At 36.3% G+C, this 22693-nt stretch overlaps 1 protein-coding gene across 1 annotated transcript in view; it reads right to left on the reverse strand.

Moving 5' to 3' along the window:
• LOC143231396 (CCR4-NOT transcription complex subunit 3-like) overlaps window positions 1-22693 on the reverse strand; it is a 48073-nt gene that overhangs the window by 18575 nt on the left and 6805 nt on the right. The gene's annotated exons all lie outside the window — the stretch shown is intronic.

A 22693-nucleotide genomic window follows, 5' to 3' on the forward strand; every position in this document is an offset into this window, starting at 1 on the left:
GAGGTAAACAAGCAATATTGGAAGGATAAAAACATGGTCATCTACTCACTTGCACACAAGAGCTTGGGGAGTTAATACATATAGTATGGTTGGATGCATTCAGAATGTACCTAGTGCACACTACAACCCTATTACCAGACTTACTAGACTGACACTAACTACACAGGAGGGCACAAGAAGTAGTAATGCATGGCATTCTGCATTTTCAACTCTACCATCAGGCTCTTTGACCAACACCAGAGGAGAGATGACTGTACAAAATACATGCAACAGATTGTATAATATTAGAATGTGCACTGATTCCAGGGAATAGTCATCAACTGAAAGGTGATAGCATGATTTATTAGAAAGTGATCATTTCAACTGAACTGATGAGGAGATGATTGAAGATAGCCTGTGGGTCAATTCTAGTCTAAAACTAGACAATATCAGATGTCTTTTGGTTCACAGTAGGAGGAAAACCTCAACCATCTTCATTTCATGACCACCAAGCAAAAGGAAAAAGTAACTTCCATTCCAATAACCTAGGCGGGGCATGTGTGCAAACCAAGTACATAACCAACACCAAGTCATCTGGGAACTTCATATCTGGATAGTAGTGTAAAGGAGAAATGCATGTGTAGCAGTGGCAAGGAAGTTAACATTTTCATAAGCTGAAAATGTACTTCCAATAGATACTTATACCCTCTCACAAAACAGGTTTTTCTCAACTAGTGCTATTCTCCATTGGCACTAGCCTTTCATCTCACACTTTTGCATATCCACATATAAATGATTATGCAGCAGCACTTCACCATACACACTGTAAACAGCACTCTCTCCACATTTACACTTTGCTACCAAAATCTGTTTCTACTTAAGTGCACTTTCAACCCATGCAACACCTAATCTGCCATGAACTAACATCCAGCATACGGTAGGAAGGAGAGATGACATCTCCAGTCCAAAACCTGGTGGGATTGGATATGGCTCTTCCAGTGTGCAGTATGAGGAGGACAACTAACTGTGCACAAGTGGAAATACCTATGCTGCATCCAGCTACAACCAACACCAGACCCTGTTGGAAGCTGGCATTCAGCAGACAGTAGATAGGGGGACTTTAAACTTGGGATGTATCTCCATTCCCAAACCTATAGGCACTGGGCATTTTTCATCCAGTCCATAGTAGGAGGAATACCAGCCAGAAAACATGGCAAGACTTGCTTAGCTGAACACACCTCTAACCAACAGATAAACCCCCTGGAACCACATCCAGAGGAGAGTAGGTCAGAGAAACATCTCAGCTTGAAGAGCAGAGTGCAAAGGTATGCATATACATAATTATGACATGGCTGAGTACTTCACCTAAGACTCGGCTGTATCTAAAATTGTAAATGAGGTCAATGGCAGGAAGGGCGTCATGCCATTGACATGATTCTGTGACCAGGCCATTTCCAACCAACATCAAATCCACTGAGAATGCACATCTTCAGAATAGTGGGAAGGAGGAATGTCACAGTGGAAAAAAAAAGCAATCTGTCAGAAATAAATATATATTGATAATGTACAGCACTACAACCAAAAGCTGGCAGTATCTGGAATTGTGGATCAGGTTAATGGGGGGGAAGTGCTATGTGCCATCAACACCTGCAGAATGATACTGCCCTATTCTGAATTGAGTGGTCTATTACCCCAGCAGCTAGGAAACAACAAGTGACAAGGACTTCCATACTCCACTAGAAAAAAACATGGGCAAAAAATGTGCTGGAAAGTCCACAAGACTATATAACTGAAAACAGTGCAACTAGTGATCACAATATGCTATTTTGAAAAGCAGAGCTATCATCTTGACAGAGTTGAAACCAAACACCTGGCAGCATATGAAATTGTAAATCAAGTCTGTGGTAGTGAGAGTTATCATCATCACTGAGCATGGGCAGCAATCCCTGTCTGATTTACTCATGCATGTCCTAAAATATATGGTCTGGGATAAACATATTTATGAAGCAAATGACAGCAACAGAGAAGTACTAGCAGGTCTATGGAAAAGCACATCTCTACAGTATGCACAACCTAATCCTGCCACATAATTGTTTGGGCACAGATGACAAGTGAATGGAAACATACAGCCAACACTTGGTGACATCTGAAATTGTATATCAGATCTGCAGTAGAAAGAGCTACAGCATAACTGATATCAAGCATGGTCACAGGACAGACAGTGCAGATTTTCAAAAAAAAAAAAAACCAATTCAGGCACCACTTACCACAAAGTGGAATAAACAATACACAAGAAAAGGTCTCTGTAAATACAGAAATAATAAAGTAATAAAAAACTATGTCCATAATACAAGGACAAACACTGACATATTTGTGAGCAAAAAAACATTAAGTGATTAATCAGAGTAAACATACAGCAAAAGTGCTGGTTACAACAGAAGTTGTGTTATGACCATATTGGTGGAAAGCTGCTGCATAATAATTTACATATAAAAATGCAGAAATGGAAGGTAGAAAAATAATGGTGAGGACTGAAAATATACAACAATGCAGGACAGTACTAATCTAGAAATGCTATTTTTTGAGAGGAGGTAAGATATTGTATTGGAATTTGTTATCCAGTACATGGTAGGAAGAGAATTCCCAACAATAATATGTGTTAGGAATTGTGTGTGCACTACTGATCAAACACCAGACGACACAGAAAACAATAATTGGGTGGCAGTAGGATGGGGGATATTGGAATGTTATAAGTATAGGAGGAATGATTTGCATTACAATGACAGTATCACTACAACCCTACTTCTCACTGATTAGCAACATTTGTTCAGCCACCAGCTATTCAGTCCCAATCAGTGAGGATTTTCCCATGATCTGCTACCCCAGTGGCTAGAAACTGTTAAATGGCAAGGACTTCCATATTCCACCAGAAGAAAGAAGGAAAAAAATGTGTTGGAGAGTCAGCAAGATCATATATCCTATTTTTAAAAGCAGAGCTACCACACTGACAGAGTTGATCAACCAACACCTGGCATCTTCTGGAACTGTAAATCAAGGCTTTAAAATATATTTTTACTGTATATTCCTTTCATATTTTATTAACTTACATTTGAATGCTGGTCATGATTTGTAGTCTCAGCAGGTTGTTCAGTCTTGATGAAAAGTGAAGGAAAACATGGTGCATCCTGATGACCATTCAGATGAAGAAAAAGAAAAGGAGTCTGTTGAATGAATTCATACCTAAGTCAACTAAACAGCAAAAGCTGTTAGACAACATGTTACAAGTTAATTTGCTACTTCTGTTACTATAATGTCATTCATACCATGATTGTTATGTACTATTTACTACATGTAATATGTTTGTTAAGTTTGCAGGGATCAAGCCAGACTCTCAAAACATGGATAAATAATTTCTTCCTCTAGGTGTCAACGGATTTTTTTTTTTTAATACGGAGATTTCACATTTTTATATCAAATGCATTTACAACATGAAAAAATCATTCGATAAGGGAAATATTTATTTAGGAGTACATTATTTCTGTTACATTAGTGTTTGTGAATAAACATAATTTAAAGCATTACATAATTTTATTTCTTCAACTTAAAAAGCTTTTCAAAGCTTAAGAATAGCATTTCAATTTTTTCTTGCTTTTACAATTTGAATTAGTAAAATAATTTGTTTCCATTCTAAACAGTAGAACACTATTTTAGAAATTCTCAATCTTTTCCTTTTTATTAACTTACATTATGAATATTGATCATAATTTGCAGTCTTGCAGGAAAACCTGCACATGTACATACACAATGCTTTTTCCCTGCAACTTTACAACTTAAGTAGTGCCAAGATTCCTTGGTATATGGCATATATTAACTGAAGTCATTCTGATTATAAATGTTCTTAAATTTTTCTTCATTCTCCAATTTTTCATCTACTTCTTGATTTAGGCCAGAATTTGACTTTGAATTTTTCAAAGGTTTTATATTTCATCAATTAGCTAGAGACGTTCTGGGCAAATGAAGAATAATGAATTGTACTATGGAAGGCTATACTGAAGCATTCTGCAACATTTTGGGCATTTCAAATACTTCAAGTATTGACAAAATATGTGGTAAAAAGAAGTGTGATGTATATTCACAAAAGTATAAAAAATGATTATGTAATGGCAATTGTCTATGAAAAGACACATGTTTAGAAACATTCCTGTTTTATGCTAACTACATGCAATGCTATCAAGGTCATGGGAAGGGTTATGAAAGCCTCATTAGAGAGATAGAACTTAGGTTGCTATCTACAGATTGGTGCTGTTGCAGCATTGTAAAAGCTATGACAAATGTTTACATTATTATGCACTAAACTGCCAAGAAAAGAAGTGAGTCAGGAGTTTAATGTAGTATCCATTTCAAAAGTGTGTATAAATGGATATAAGTAAGAAGGCTGCCAATTTACCAACTTCATTTACAACCAATGAGCAAGTGATTTTGGTTCTGATTTTGAAAATTAGGAAATGATTAAGGAAAAATAACCAATTAACTGTCAAATCTCCTTGCAAGTAGCTGTATACATTCTTTGGAGAATCAAAAGAATACCAGAAAGAGTTTGTACAAAAACTGATGTTTGAAGCATATAAGTTAGTTCTTTATGAGCTCACAGTTCCCATCCAGTCATCACCAGAAAAACCTCTCAAGCTGAAAGAAGAGTCATGACCACTTTGATAATGAATCTATCAGACATTTCTCATATATTCTCTATATAAGTAACTTATTGCCATTATTCCCAGCATGGAATAACACAGTTAAAATATAATTGAGTTGATACCATGTAATGATTTAGTGATGTTATAGAAAATATATTTAAAGAACATTTTGCTAGTTGTACTAACAGAGTTTTGTTAATTTAATCAAATTATCCTTAGTTTTGTACCAAATTGATTCTGAATATACATTAAAAGTGCTTTGTTATGTGAATCTTAGTCTCACAGTCAGATTCCTTACTCTAACTGTAAATTACTCGAGTTAGTGCTTGTGTGCATTCCTCGATTAAAATAAATAAAGTGTGAACTGGCAGAATTGGCCAGAACTTCAATGGATAGCCTATCCAGCCTCATTCAAAATGCTAAGTAACAATCTTCTAATCATGTGCACCTGGTGTGATACATCTGTGTGCAAGTTGAGCCATTTTAAGTGGGAATAAATGTGGGGGTGTCCTAACTTTTTCCTCTGTTAGAATATGCATTTTTGTAGAATTACATTTACAGAAGATCTTGAAAAGTCATTTCTTCAGTTTTAATTGTTTAGTTATATTCCTATAATCTCTCAATATTGTTAAAATTGAGATTAAATATCTATATATCCAAAAATGTTACAAAAATACACAGGCTTTCATAGGGTGTCTTTTTCACATTACTGTATATATTTACAAAGTAGGTACTGGTAGGTAGAAATAGAAGAGGATGATAAAGCTAAAACAGCTTTTGTGTTACCTTTGGTAAATATTAGTTTAAAAGAATGGCCTTTGGTTTATGTAATGTTCCTTCAACATTTCAGAGGTTAATGTATGTTTGTTATCAGGTTTGCAAAGTTCAAAATGCTTTTGCTACTCAGGTGATGTCATAATGTTCGCTGTGAGTTTTAAAGAACACTTGAAAAGTTTAAGGCATGCATTTATAGAATATGAAAAGCAAACTTAAAACTTAAGCCAAATAAATGTCAGTTTTGGAAAAAAAGTAGTAAAATATCTAGGTCATTTGGTGACCTGACCCTAAAACATTAGAGGTCTGTAAGAATTATCCAGTGCTAAAAATAGAAAAAGATATTCATGTATTTATAGGATTTTAAAGAAGATAAATACCACATTTTGTACTGTTGGCAAAACCCTTAGCTGAGTTAACTAAGAAAGAAACAAAATTTCAGTGGACAGATAAAAGACAGGAAGGAATTGAGAAACTAAGAGATGCTTATTAAAAGCACCAATTTTAAGTTACCCATATTTCAGTAAAGATGATCCAGGTTTTCCTGTAGGTGCAGTATTATAACAATTATATGAAACTGGAAAAAACAAACTACAGCATATTGGAGTAGACAGAAAAAGTTGAAATAAATTATTCAGTTACAAAGCAGAAATGTTTAGCATGGAATTAAAGCCTTTCATTGTTATCTGTATGGTAGGAAGTTTACTAGTGTTACAAATCATGCACCATTAAGATGATTAATGACATTAAATATTTGTTTTTTCAATTTCATACAAAGCTACATGAGGGCTATCTGTGCTAGCCATCCCTAATTTAGCAGTGTAAGATTAAATGGAAGGCAGCTAGTCATCACCGCCCACTGCCTATTCTTGGGCTACTCTTTTACCAATGAATAGTGGGATTGACTAACATTATAATGCCCCCATGGTTGAAATGCTGAGCATGTTTGATGTGATGAGGATTCAAACCTGTGACTCTAAGATTATGAGTCGAGCTCCTTAACCACCTGGCTGTGCAGAGTCAACATTAAAAGACCCCTCTTCTATGTTAGCCAGATAGACAGGATTATGATTTTGAAATAATATACAGAAACATTCTAATGTAAATGTTCTGAGCAGAATTAGAGTTGGAAGTACTAAAATTGACAAAAAACAGTCTGTTACTATAAGAAGAGAAGTAAAAACAAAAAGCGAAGAGCAGTAAGAAGCAATATGAGACTTAGATCGTGTGATTACTGAACAAAAGAAAGATGAGTTTATAAGTAACTTAAGAAAAAGTGTTACAGGGAGATGATACAAAATACATGTTAGGATCAGATATCTTATGTAAAAGAACTGATAATAACAGGTCATTACAAATAGGTGAACTACATAGTTTAAAATAATCACAAAAACACAACACACACATCATTTGCAGCATATTTAGCTTTTGGAAAAATATACAGATACTTTTGGTTAAATATGCAAAAAGGCTTTAAGGACTACTGCATTTCATGCATTGAATGTCAAAGGTGAAAGACAAGTCTAAACTTTTATAAATGCCCCCTTACAACTAATGCCAAGTTTGACCATACCTTTTCTACTAACAGTAATGGATATCTTACACCCATTGCCCACATCATATGCAGGACACAAATGTGTTGGTAGTTGCATATTACTTAACTAGATTTCCAGAGACATTATATGTTTGCTTCATCAAAAATCAAAACAATTGCTACAGTACTTGAAAATAACATAGTAGCTAGACATGATATACCACAGTATTTACTTGACTAACAGAGAGAAGTAGTAATTTCACTTCTTAGTTTATGAAGGATGTTTGTAAGTTGCTGGGTATTAAAAAAAATGAAAACACTAATTTCATCCAGTTGCTAACAGGTTAGTAGAAAGATTCAACAGAACTTTATTAGATATGCTTTCTCAATATTGTGAGAAATATTAGAAACAATCGAATGAGATTCCTTTACTATTGTTAACCTATAGATATACAAGTGTTAAAAAGGAGTCTACTCAGGAAAGTCCATTCTTTCTATTACATGGTAGAGATGTAATGCTACATGTGCAAGAGAGATTAACTCATAGAAAAGTGAATTATGCAGTAGATTATGACAACAAGGCAGAACTATTACAGTGAATACAGTTAGCAGTTAAATTAGCTAATTAACATTTAACAAAAACTGTTAAACACAGGGAGAAATAAGCAAACAAGAAAGTTAAAATTAATTACATAAAACTATGGGTTAAGGTATTGTTACATACCTCTACTGTTAAAAAAAGAAACACTAAAAAAATGGCAAAATTACAGAAATGTCCTTTCAGAGTTCTAAAACAAGCCAAGTTATTTTTGAGAATCAAGAGATCTATGGGAAGAGTAAACACTTATTACATGTTAATAGATTAAAGAAAGTAAAAGGACATAAACCTTACCAGTATGAATGTGTGGCTAACGAAACCAAGGCAAATGATCAATATGAGAATCTGGAAGTAAAATACGATGATTCAAATGACCTTGATTTATCTTGCAATGAGGGAGAAATAACTGAAACAGAGATAAAAACTCCAGAGCTAGAGGATGCTAATAAGATATTGGGTGATAAGGTTATCATAACAGAGGTGACCCAACTAGTAATGTTGATAGCGACATCAATACCCCAGTACTGGAAGATAATGCTTCATGATGACATAAGCTAATACAGTAAAAAATGGCTATAATCTTTGATCACATGGTCTGTACCAATTCAACCAGAAGTGAAACCTACACCTACAAGGAAACGAGTGAGGTTCAGTCCTCACGTGATTATACACAGACCTAACAATGATGTTAACGTAGTTAGTATTAGCTCAAATAAAGAAAAATGGTGTACTAGAAGCTTTTAACAATATGATAAACTGTTTACACAAGATAATTAGAATAAGAAGTATATGAGTAATGCTTGAGTATGTTATATATGTTTATTAGACATTTTTTTTATGCATATTAGTAGTAGATATGCCTACGGGTGTACTAGGATCATTGTGCTATTGGTGATTGGAAATATTGCTGAACAGGATGTAAATATTGTTCTGGTAGAAAATAAGATGGGTATAATTTTTGTTGAAGAAGGAAATTTTATATTATCTGGAGATAAGTGGATAATTACTGAAGATATACCATTCCTACAGTGTGTTTGGTTATGAAAGGATTTAGTAGCATTGAAAAATCATTCTATGTAAATACTCCTGTTAGTTCCAATAACAGATATTTGGAAAATATGTCGTCACATAATGTGACAGTTAAGTCACAGCTATTTTACGTTTAGTGAGAATCTTAGAAGAAGGACTAATCGAGAATTATAAGACATTGGTTAGACGATATCTTGCTGAGAAGGAGGATCTGTTACTTGAGTTGAAAGATATTGAAGACAATGTTTCAATTTTGGATCAGGCTCAACAAAATCATATACATATAGGTGGAAGTGTATTGAAGTTTTTGTTCAGAACTGTGACATGTAAATCACATAAATTAAAAAAGAAGCAGAACATCAGCAACAGATATCTGGAGAAATGGTTCATTTAATAGGTGAACAGGCAACTATAATGAATTCATTAAATCAGATTCTTGAGTTACATGATCAAGATATTAGAAAAATATTTTAAGCACCAGTAAATATTACTAATGCCTTAATACATACCAGGGTAAGATAGACTGAGCTTCATAAGGCAGGAACTGAAATATTAGTTTTCAATTCTAGGATTCAGAATAAGTGACATAAGTAATCATTTACAGTTGGAAACAGTAGGACAGAGTTAACTAAGTTAGTGCAAGCACTGTATGTAAATGCAGATGGGAAGTTCAGCTGGTACTTCATACCTCCAAGTTAGTTAGAAAAAGCATCAAAATAAATTGAATGAAAGTTACCCAACTTAAGTTTGTAATTCCTACACATAGTGAAAAAAATGTAAAATGTAAAATAAACATGGGCTGATGTAAAGACAGCTGCAGTGAGGTACGCTCTAAGAATGTTTGTAGAGATACCTTTGAAAGCAACTGAATGTTTTAAGTTATATAAGATTGTACCTTTACCCTTAATGTTAAACCACTCATTAACTTTAACTATAGAAAATGAAAACCCACATATTGCTGTTTCGAATGATCAGCATACTTATTTAGGAATGATGGAGGAAGATATGTTGAGATGTATAGGTCTTATTAGAGTATGTAACCCTAATTCAGGAATCTATTCAGTTCCCATTATAACTTGTGTAACTATGTCATGTTTGCAAGAATAAAGGAGAGAATAGCTGAGCTATGTAAAAAAAAAAAGAGTAATTATCCCTAAACCACTTTACCTCTATAAAACCAAAACCCCAGAAACTTGGATGTTTTACATAAAAGATATATTTACCTTATAAGTGGTATGCCCAAAATTCAACATACATCAGTTTGATTAACATACTAAAGCAGTTAAATTAAGGAATAGTGGATACACCTTAGACTGGCTAGAAATTGTTGCACTCATGGTCTAGGAATTACATTACCATCCAGTTTTAAAAGTGAAACTAAGTGTAAAGGAATTCCATTTAATATAAGATTACCTGATTGGAAGAACTGTTAACTATGGAAGAATCCCAGTTAATTCAGAGTATAAACATAGTTTCAAACCTTAAAGGACTGCCAGGTATATTAGAGGACATTTGAGACTTGTCTCCTACGAGAGCAGGGTTAAGTATCAAAGTATTTAAGGGCTACAGCAGAAAATATTAGATAAGTGAAAAATGATTAACTCAGTGATGATAACATTATGCTTGGTAGTTGTACAAGTAAGTATAGTGTTGTATTCAGTATGTGAGAAATTGGCTTTGATGAAATTTTGGAAGTTAGATGGACTGTGTAAATTCAAAAGGAAAAGCATAACAGGGCCATCCAAGAATAGAAGGTTGTCTTATTTAGAGGCCAATGAAGTAGTTGAATCACATGATGGTTGCCCATCTAATTAAGAAATAGATTGATTTTTTTTATAGACTGATGATAAAATTTGAACTAGTTTAATCAACTGCTGAGGTTAACTGATTATAAAGTGAAGTAAAATTAATAGGATTAGAAAAACACAAAAAACAACAGTAACAAAAATGTTCAAGAATCGAGATGTGAAAAGATCAAGAATTCAGAGTTGACTGGAATGAGAATTAGTAAACTGACGATAACAATAAGTTTGATAACCAAACACTATAAGAACAGGATTAGTTAGCTGGAGATGATGACCAAAAGTGACAAGACTCAGTTAATAATAACAAAAGACAGAGCCAACATTATGATAGTTAGGAAATGTTATTAAGTTACTGAAAACAATTCAAGCAGAAGTGTGTAAGGCAATAAATTGAAGCGCATATGTGAATTACCACATCTTCAGTTCATTATGAGAAATCTGAGTGATTAGGAAATGGTTGTGACATATTGGGTTGATGATGAGGAAGTGGTCAAGATTGCAATAAGAAACTGTTTGGTTGACCATGTTTAGGTTTTACCTGAGCTAGAACATTATGATTACAATAAAAGAATGGACAAAGCCAGTATTAGAGAAGTTGAAGAACTCCAGGTAGTAGACCTATATGTTGTGAAGGAGTTGGCCAACAAGGATACCTACACCTCATAGACTGACACAGTTTCAAGGCATCATTTCCAAATGAACTATTATATGATGAAGACAGAAGACACAAAGAGTGGTGTACAATATATATACACAACTTGAAATGTGAAGAAGAACAATACATCTTCCTGCACTTAGTTGACATCTGCTGGGATATAAAACCAGACATACACTGAAATCCATTCAAAAGGTTTGGAGAAGACAAGGCTTATAACTCAACTGACTGGTGTTACATGCATGAACCTTGAAAACTTTGGTTGTCTGTCATAGAAACAATTAACTTGTGACAGTCTTGTAATATACATTATGACATACAGCCATTCAAACACTGTGCAAAATGAAAGGCTTATGTATTATATGAATGGATAATAAATAATGACGAGTCAGTGTTTCATTTCTTCTGCCATGAATTCTGAAGACAAAAACACTACAAAAGGACAGGGTGACTAGAACACCTCAAGAAAGAAGTTGTCGACCGATTGTTAATGATTGTCTTCAATTTGATGTACTAGTTAAATGATATTAACCAATTTATGAGGTAGTAAAGTTAATTCTTATGGTTTATTATATGAAGTATTTATATATATAGTTTAATCAGAAAGGAGCATTCTTTGATGGATTGTTTAGGCAGAGTATTCATGATGAAACTTTGTAGAATGAACAGCACCTGTTGTGGAGACACGTGTAGAGAATGATGTTTCAAAAGTCTTCTGCCTTTCGTCTTCAGGTCTTGTGTTAGGTGTTCCCAGTCTTTTATAGTGTCCTGGTGGATTGTAAAGAGCATATTATGATTGGTTGGATTATCACTATTTCTAATTGGAGAGATTTTCTGAAGATTCAACCAATGGTTGCCATAGGTTACTCACCTCTAATCCAGAATCTCTGTTTAGTGAAGGTTTAATAGTGTTGATATAAAATGATTCTTTGATTTCTTTCTTGTCTTCCAAAATTTGTCTGTGGCAATGATTCTAGTTTTCTCCCTTGTGTTTTCATGAGTCTTGTACTATCTTTACATTCTTTTATTCTTGTTGCAAGTTTTCTTCCCATTTCTCCAATGCATGCCTCATTGCAGGAACACAGAACTTCATAGATAACATTTTTGAGATTCTCTTTTCTCCCTTGTGCTTTCATGAGTCTTGTACTATCTTTACATTCTTTTATTCTTGTTGCAAGTTTTCTTCCCATTTCTCCAATGCATGCCTCATTGCAGGAACACAGAACTTCATAGATAACATTTTTGAGATTCTCTTTTCTTCCTTGTGTTTTCATGAGTCTTGTACTATCTTTACATTCTTTTATTCTTGTTGCAAGTTTTCTTCCCATTTCTCCAATGCATGCCTCATTGCAGGAACACAGAACTTCATAGATAACATTTTTGAGATTCTCTTTAGTAGGTCACTGTTTGCTTTTTTACCAGAATGGACCATAAAGTATTTTAGGATATCCACTGGATATGTTGAATTTCTTGGCTATGCATTTCAGCTTTTCACTGAAATTTTGCAGGTATGGAAGGTAAATGGTGGTAGATGTAGTGACTTTCTGCTTTTTTCTTTCTGTCATGGTCTTCAAGGAGTTTTTGATAAAGAAGGTGTAACCATTCTATTTAAAACTCTCTATGATCTTTAGGCATTCTGCTTTGATGGATGTCTTATTGCAAATGTTTTCTGCTCTCTTGTTTAGGCATTGGTTTATATCACGTTTTATCAAGGTTAGAAGGTACAACTGGATGTGTAGGTATCTGTTCATGTGGGTGGGTTTTCTGTATACAGTTGTAGTGATTTGTCTTGCTTGTTTATTGATGAGTATGTCAAGAAATGGAAGGCTATTTTGTTCTTCTATCTCCATGGTGAAATGGATTTTGTAGACAAAAAGACTGACGATACCTTACACACACACTGACCTGAAGATGAAAGGCAGAAGACTTTCGAAACATCATCCTCTACACTTGTGTTTCCACAACAGGCAGTCGCTGTCTATTCTACAAAGTTTCATCAGAAAGGAGCATATTACTATAGTCACTATGATAATGTTATCTGTGATTAAATACTGTATAAAGTGTTAACTTTTATTAGGCATAACCATGAGCAGAGTATATATGATTAATGTTTACAGTTATTATTAGAAATGAATAGAATATATATGTATACTAATGATTAATTTAATTACGAGAAGAGTTAAAGAGTAAAAGTAGTAGCTTGTTACTCAGCTAAAGATTGACTAAAAAGCAGATTAGAGAAAGTATTGTAAAAGTTGCTCAATATACAAATGGAAAGGTGGAAATAGAGAAGTTTAGTGATGAAATTTGTATCCTCAATAAAGGAAAGAATGAAGCACTTTGCAGTATTTTGGGCATTTCAAATGCTTTCAGTATTGAGCAAATAAATGCAGTAAGAAGTGTGATGTATACCCATAAAAGTATATAAAATGATTATGGCAATTGTCTAGGGAAAAGATGCATTGAAAAATGTTCCTGTTTGTACTAATTACAAATGACACTATCAAGGTCATGAGAAGGGTTATGAAAACCTCATTAGAGAGATGGAACTTAGATTGTTATTTACAGACTGGCACCACTGTAGCATTGGAGAAGTTATGACAAATGTTTACATTATCATGCACAAAACTGCCAAGAAAGGAAGTTAGGACTTTAATGTAGTATCAATTTCAAAAGTGTGTATATGGATACCAGTAAAAAGATTGCTAATTTCCCACTTTATCTGCAACCGATGGATAAGTGATTATGGTTCTGGTTTTGAGAACTGGGAAACTATCAAGGAAAAATCAGCAATTAAGTGTCAAATCTACTTGCAAATAGCTGTGTACATTCCTGAAGGACTGTAAGAATACCACAGGGTTTGTATAAAACTCATGTTTGAATCATAAAAGTTAGTTATTATGAACTCTCAGTTAGATTTTCATGATCCTACAGTTAGTTCCCATCCAGCCATTATCAGTTGAACTTATGAAGTTGAAAGAAGAGTCATAACTACTTTGATAAGGAATATGCCAAATGTTTCTCATGTAAGCTCTCTGTAACTTATTGCCATTATTCCTAACATTGGATAACATAGTTGAAATATAGTTGAGATGATAAACTAATGATTTAATAACCTTATGGAAAGTATTTTAAAAGAACATTTTGTTAGTTGTGCAAAAAGTTTTGTTAGTGCAGTTAAGGTATTCTAAGTTTTTCTGCCAAGATGAGTGTAACATATACTATCCTGAAAGAGCTTTATTGCATGAAACTTAGTCTCAGAGTCAGATTCTTTACTTTAACTGTAAATTCCTCAAGTTAGTGCTTGTATGTTCCACTCACCCCTGCATTCCTCCATTAATATAAATAAAGTGTGGACAGGCAGAATTAGTCAAACTCAAACAGTTAGCCTACCTGGCCTGCTTATCATGATATTAGTTTGATTTGATTCTTAAGATACAATTATATATGTGAATTAATTCTCCCACCACTGGCTCAGTCCCTGGAACTGAGCTTGAAATTATTTTCCATTCTATTACTTTAAAATTAGTATTGCTGCAGATTATCAGTAAATATTACTATGCTTTCATGCACATTTTTTTATTACGTCAAAAGATTTGTTAACCAATGTTTTTCTCATTGATTTTTTTTATTTTTCATGTTGCCAAACAGACATTGAAAATAATTTTCATTTTAAGATTAAGAAATACTTTTATGCATCAGAAAATTTTCAAATGCAAAATCTTTTTCCAGATAGTTTTGTCAAAAATTTCTTATGAAAAAACTTTATATTTTGTTATTTTCACTAACAAATCTGTGCATGCTCAGTCAGTTTCACCAAACTCAAACTACCACATAAAATTAGGAAATCAGTATAAATTATGCCATTTCCTTAGATTCCATCTTGATATGAAATCTTTCTGTAAATGGATGGTTTCTGAAACACTCTTCTGTGAATACTGCTGGCTGAAAGTAATATGAACCTTCATGGTGAAATAGTTATTTGAAATGTGTCTTTGTTCAGCTTCCACTTAAATTTCTTTGGTTACAACAATTCTTTATCATGACCATTTTAACCAGTTATCACTTATGTCACAAGTGCCTGCAAGTATTTCACTATTAGAAATCTCAGAGTGAGTTGTGTATCTCCTACAAAAAATCTTCAAAAGTGTTAATGGTAAAGAGTCATCCATGTCACAAAACAGCAATTAAAACAGAAAATGGCATAAAAACCAATGGTGACATCCAGTCTATAAAGTTGTAAAGTATTTACTCTAGCAAAAGGGTAATGATCATAACCCGTCAGGAAGACTAACAGGTAAGTTCAAGAACCACCGTCAATCACCTGAAGTTGGCCTTTCCAGTCCTGGTTCCAGGTTATGTGTCACAGCAGCTATTATCAAAATGTAAAAGAATAGGAGTTTTAAAAGACACATAGCAAAATCGTAATAATGAGTAACCAAATGTCCAGTAAAAAGATAAAAGTCAAGTAAATGGAGTAAAATTTGTAAAAGTAATTGAAGATAAAAGCAAAACGGCAATTAAAACAGAAAATGGTGCAAAAACCAATGCTGACATCCAGTCAACAAAGTTGTAAAGAACTACCTGTAGCAGAATGGTAATGATCATAACCCGCCAGGAAGACAAACAGGTAAGTATAAAAACCACCGTCAGTCACCTGAAGTTGGTCTTTCCAGTCCTGGTTCCGGGTTATGAGTCAATATGGCCAGTACTAAAAGGTAAAGTAGTAAAAGTGTGAAATGATATGTAGCAAAAGTATAATAACAACTCGCCAGGACGACTAACGAGTAGTTCAAATGGATAGTTCAAACAGTAGCGTTAGTCACCTGAAGTTGGCCTTTCCAGTCCTGGTGTCGAGTTATTTAATGTTCTGGCCATTGTCCAATGTCAAATTGAATGAGAGAGATTAAAACTATAAAAAAGGAATCACAATTAAAAAGGTGTAATGAATAAATATGCAACACTTAAATGAGATTAAAAAGATTAATGGCCATTAAAAAATTAAAAACATTATCAAGGTGGACAGAGTCACCATTACCAATAACACTGTCCAATGTTACAGACTGACCCTGAGAAAAAATATGTTTAAAATATTGCCGTCATTGAGAATTGTAACGATGGCAAGAAAGTAAAACGTGGCTGATAGTGATTCGAGTGTTACACAAACTACACATTGGTGCATCAGTTCCAGATAAAAGAAAATGATGAGTTAAAAAACTGTGACCAATGCGTAGCCTAGTGAGAACAACTTCCTCCTTCTGAACTTTACGGAAGCTAGATGGCCAAAGTCCAATATAGGGTTTGATTTGAAAAAGTTTGTTGTCGCGTTTCTCACTCCAGGCGGACTGCCAGATGGCATGGAGCCGAGCCTTGAAGACAAGACCATAGTCCATGTACGGAATAGGCATAGGGTGATGGTGCTGGAGCAGACAGATTTAGCTGCCATGTCTGCAAGCTCGTTCCCGCGAATACCAACATGGCCTAGTATCCAGAAAAACTGGGTTGAAGTAGCTGTTAATGAGAATTCGGCCAGTCGGTTTTGAATATCAGTGAGAATAGGATGTGAGCCAACGTGTAGTGATTCCAAGGCAAGTATAGAACTAAGCAAATCAGTATAAATAGTGCAGTTGGAGTACTGCTAAGCTGCAATATGATCCAGGGCAAGAGATATGGCATACAGTTCAGCAGTGAACACAAAAGCTGTAGAGGGGATTCTGCATGCAACTACTGAACCACAGCAAACCATAGCAAAGCCCACTGAATTACCTGATTTGGAACCATCTGTATAAATGGGAACTAATGATTGTTTGAAAGATATTCATTGAATAAAAGACGGTACTTCCAATCTGGAGTATCTGCCTTTTTTAGGTGACTGAAAGAAAGGTCACATTTGGGGGCTGTAACAAGCCATGGTGGGATGGGCCAACCTGTGGAATCTGCAATGTTATCCAAGGACAGACCCAATTCATCCAATTGCGTCCGGATGCGAAGGCCAAACGGAGCAATGACAGATCGTCTGTTCTGAAAAAGTACTGCCCACCGAGGAAGGAAAACACATTTCCAGGTGGGATGCTTTGGTAAGGAATGAAGTTTCGTAGTATATTGTAAAGATAGTTGCAAACGGCGAAGGTGTAGAGAAGGTTCATGAGATTCAATGTATATACTTTGAACTGGAGAGGTACGAAAAGCCCCAGTGCAGAGTCGAAGTCCTTGGTGATGAATGGGGTCCAGCATCTTTAAGGCCGAGGGTCTGGCAGAGCCATAGACCATTGATCCATAGTCGAGTTTCAGTCGAATAAGAGCACGATATACCTTTAACATTGAACAGCGATCTGCCCCCCAACTGGTAGAAGAGAGGACACGGAGGATGTTCAGTGCTCTTGTGCATTTCACCCGAAGCTGCTTTAAGTGCGGTATAAAGGTCAGTTTACAATCAAAGATAAACCCCAAGAACTTGGTCTCCGGGACCACTGGCAGCAAAACTTCACCGATATGAAGTTCAGGATCAGGGTGAATACCCCGTCGACGGCAAAAGTGCATGCATACGGTTTTAGAGAGAGAGAAATTAAAGCTGTTCGCCAGTGTCCACTTCCATTACCCATTGAGGGCAGTTTGTAGTTGCCGCTCAATATATCTCATGTTTGACGACTGACATGAGATGTGAAAGTCGTCGACATACAGCCCATTCGCAACAGTGAGAGGGAGTTGTTCAGTGATGGCATTTATCTTTATACTGAAAAGTGTGACACTCAATACACAGCCTTGAGGGACTCCAAGTTCTTGTACAAAAGAACGGGAAAGTGTCGAACCCACACGAACTTGGAATCTTCGGTCTATTAAAAAATTTTTAATAAACATGGGTAGATGGCCACGTAAACCATATGTATGGAGGTCTCGCAAAACGCCATACCTCCATGTTGTGTCGTAAGCCTTCTCAATGTCAAAGAATATTGATACAAGATGTTGGCAGTTGAGAAAGGCTTCTCTGATAGATGTTTCAAGACGAATTAGGTGGTCTGTAGTGGAGTGCTTTCGACGGAACCCACACTGGGTGGGCGAGAGGAGGTTGTTTGATTCAAGGAACCAAACAAGACGAGCATTAATCATCCTTTCTAAGGTCTTACAGAGACAGCTCGTCAAAGCAATTGGACGGTAGTTTGAAGGAATCTTGGGATCTTTCCCTGGCTTAGAGAAAGGTAAAATAATAGCCTGGCGCCAGGCATCAGGAAAAACATTCTCCTGCCAGATCCAGTTAAAAACAATTAGAAGAATATCAAGAGAAGCAGGAGATAGATGGTGCAGCATGTCATAATGAACATTATCAGGTCCAACAGACGTACTGGCAGACCGATGAAGAGCCATTTTCAGTTCCACCAGGGTAAAGGGACAATTATAGTCAAAGAAACAGTCAGTTCGAAAGGAAAGAGGTGATTGCTCTGCCCGAGTCTTGATGGCCAGGAAGGTGGAGGAACAAGCAGAAGTGCTAGATACCCGGCAAAAGCTTTCACCTAGAGTGTCAGCGATGCTCCGGACATCAGTCACCTCCTAACCATCAGAGAGTAAGATCGAGAGTGGCACAGAATTGTAGTGCCCATTAACCTTTCGAATCCTGTCCCATATGATCTTGGAACTGGTGGTAGAAGATATGCTAGTTGTGAACTTAATCCAAGATTCCTTCTGGCTTTGATGTCTTACCCACCTAGCATGTGCACGGGCCCATTGGAAAGCAATATGGTTTGAAAGTGTGGGATATCTACGAAAAGTATCCCAGGCCCGTTTTTGAGTCTTCCGTGCTAAGTGGCAAGCAGGATTCCACCACGGACGAGGATATCGTGGAAAACGTGTCGAGGTTTTAGGAATACACTGAGCAGCTGCTTGTATAATACAGTCAGTTACCGCTGCTACACAGTCGTCTATTGATGGCTGATTTACGATGGCAGGATCAAATTCTGCGAGAGCAGTGAAAGTGGACCAGTCTGCCTGATTTAGCTTCCACTGGGGCACGCGGGTAGGGTGGCATCGACCACGGCCAGTCTCTCTCAAAAGGATCGGAAAATGATCACTGCCTAGTGGATTACTGTCAACCCTCCATGAAAAATAGGAGAATAATGAAGGGGAGCAAACCGAGAGATCAATAGCAGTAAAGGACTGACTAGGTGCATGAAAGTAAGTGGAAGAACCAGTATTGAAAAGAGAAAGATTGTGATCAGAGAGCATCCGCTCTACAGATCGACCCCTCCCATCAATAACAGCACTTCCCAAGAGGGGATGATGTCCATTAAAATCCCCTAGGATTAGAAATGGAGACGGCAACTGTTCAACGACAGCATCAAGGTCTGATTGATCATATGTCTCTCCAGGGGACAGGTACAGAGAACAAACAGTGATGGTATGACCCAAGGAAACACGGATGGCTACGGCCTCCAAGGGTGTGTTGAGTGACAAAGACAGGGTGGACACATGCTAATCAACCAACAGTGCCACCCCTCCACATACTCGACCATCACACAACCTGTCATTTCTGTACTGAGAAAACTGCCGAATGGAGACTGTATCAGCAGATTTGAGAAATGTTTCTTGTAAAGAAAGACAAATAGGAAGCAATCAGCGTTTTGATATCATCCAGATTAAAATGTAAACCTCGACAGTTCCATTGTATCAAGGTGGCCATTTTTAAAAACGGGTAGGTGAAGTGGCTGGGGAACCCTTCGGTTTACGACCACATCTTTTTTCTTTACTGTCTTTAGTCGGAGGAGGTCTATCAACCTCCATGGATCCTGCCCTGGGTCGAGTGGGCAGGTTTTTGTTATTGGAAGGGGAATCCAGTGACTGAGGATGCGAACAAATAATTGTTTTGTCTCTTGTGGTGGGAGAAAAAGATGTATCAGAAAAAATGCCTGTATTTGAAAATGAAGGACGTGGATCTTGAGGTTTGTTGGAAGGTATGGGAGGAACAGAGATGGGTGTGGAAGTCGATTCATCAACCTTTTTAACCACGGAGGTCAAAAGGCTTTTCATTTGTTTTGAAAACGAATTTCTTGGAGGCACAGAGAGATCTGTCTGCACTCCCACTGTAGTTGTGGAATGAAGTGCAGCAGCATATGTCCGAGATGGAGTGGTGGATAGCAATTTCCGAGCCTCAGGATAATTAATGTTATGTATCGTTTTCAAACGCTGCACATCTTTTTCCTCCAACCATTTTGGGCAAGAATGAAAGTAAGAGGGGTGAGAACCATTGCAGTTGACGCAATGTGGGTTCATGTCACAGTCATAGGCATCGTGGTCCTTGCCTCCACAACGAGCACATGTCAGGGAACCACGACAAGATGTCTTTGAGTGGCCAAATCTCTGACATTGGAAACATCGAAGAGGGTTTGGAATGTATGGCCAAACCCTGCAAATGAAATAACCTGCCTTGATGGTGGCAGGTGCACGTAGTGAAGTAAATGTTAAAACGAGGGTATTTGTTGGCAGTGTAACTCCATCTTTGCGAGTGGAGATGCGTCTCACTGCAGAAACTCCTTGAGTGGAGAGACCAGCGAGAATCTCTGACTCAGGAACGTTCTTCAAATCCCTTTCAACAATAACTCCTTGTGAAGAATTCAAGGTAGCATGGGGTGTAACCTCAATAGGTATATCCCCAATTGCCTTTGAATTCAAGAGGAGTTCATTGTGTTGGGATGTGGATGTTTCAACCAATATGTCACCAGATCGGAAGTTTCTTTACTGACTTTGGAGAGCCAGCAAGTCCCTCTAGTCCCTTTTGAATAAAAAAAAGGGGACATTTGCCTAAAGGTTTTTCCGAAAGAGAATGTAATATAAGAAAATGAGGTACGTGTATTACTGATGTTGAAGATTGCTGTTCTGAGTATTCAAGATGTGGTCGCTTACCCATTGACTGTTTTTTTACAATTTTATTTAAATTGTTTGGAGGATCCATAGGAAAAAGAAAAAATTTCGGTACCCACTGACCCCACCCACCATGGAGCCCTACAAGGGGACGCACTACAAAGTCATGCAAGGACAATGCAGCAACGCCAGGGTTTCGTGAGCACTATACCCAAACACTAGCATCAGGCACAATGTCCACAACACCTGTTGAGAACTTCCAACACTGGTACTTGGTTGACTCTAGCCCAAGTGGACCAGCCGATTGACCCAAGGGGGGCCACCCAAAGGCTGCCCGTCTACAGGAATTCAAGGCCAAAGTGGTGTGTTAGGGTTGAACCCCCTCAACCACCAGGATCCTCTCCTCCCCTTCACGGGTCACCATGCACGGCAAACACGTGGGTGGATGTTTAGATCCCAGAGAAGGTAACCAGACAAAACAGAACCTTCCCTGGGAGGTCCCCTCACCACGTACAGGAATCCACACCGAGGGGAACATTCAATTGGAAACTTGATAGTGAAAGTCCTTTTTGCAATAAATTCTGATTCATTACTTTGTCTGTTGCTAGAACACAACAAAATAGACAAATTAAAAAATAAGAATTGTTCTGCATTCCAACAAACCTAGTTTCAAGTTCATTTCTCAAGGGTTCTTTCAATGTTCCTGTTCAAAATGACCTGGGTATCCTACCAGATAGTAAAGAAGAGTGCAACAATGTCTGGAATTACCAAATACATGACTTAACTTTTTATTATTTTCTTCAAATAGTGGTAACAATTTTAAACAAGCATCAAAAATTACCACTCATTGTTCTTGAGGTTCACGATGATAAAGCCAGGGCACAAAGAGAAACTGTCCTCTTGTTCAAAAGTCTTTCAAAATGTCAAATTTTATCTTGTCTGTTGATCTTTCAAACCTTTTTAAAGCTTGTTTATATCATTTTGGATTACCAAAAATTATGAACATGCTAGAGATTAGTGAGGAAAATGTCTAATAATCATCTTTTACAAATTTTTATCAGATAAACTTAAGCTCACTGGAAGTTAAGAAAATTATCATAATTTGTCATTACAAATGTGTAGAGTATTCACTTGATATTCAACCATAATTTCATTCTCTTGCAATATTTCTCCATTATCTTTTACTAAGAGGTGGATTTTCTTCTTTTTGTTTTCTGATATAAATCATAAGATCCATTAACATTTTCTATATTGCATCACCAGTATGCCTTTAAAAAAAAAGCTTAGAATTAAAAAAATGTTATAAATCCACATACTCTGTGATCCAGTATCCTACTGTTCATAATTAAGCATGACTAAATATGTCTGCAAAATGGCACTGACATTCAGAATCTGAGCAACTACTGCAAACATACCTCTTTTATTTATAACTGGGACAGTTTCTCAGAAAAATAGGTTTGGTTTGGAATTTCATATTGTTATGCTTTTGTCATTACGTGAACAACTACCCATAAGTGACAACAGAGTATGCTTATCTCAGTCATTTAGCCAACTACACGTCCATAGTTTTGAGGTTTTTCTGTAATGCTCATTCACAGTTTGTTTCCATTTTTAAAAATGATCCCTTATATACACTTACTTATATACATGTGAATAACCATCAACTTATAGTGTTCTCCTAGTGGTTTTCTGAGTTATTTATTCTGTGAAACAGCTACCACATTCTTTCAAACCAAGATTTCAAGAAGGTAGGTTGTGTCTTTAGTATCAATTTTT

Source organism: Tachypleus tridentatus, chromosome 11 (genome assembly GCF_004210375.1).
Source record: "Tachypleus tridentatus isolate NWPU-2018 chromosome 11, ASM421037v1, whole genome shotgun sequence".
NCBI lineage: Eukaryota > Metazoa > Arthropoda > Merostomata > Xiphosura > Limulidae > Tachypleus > Tachypleus tridentatus.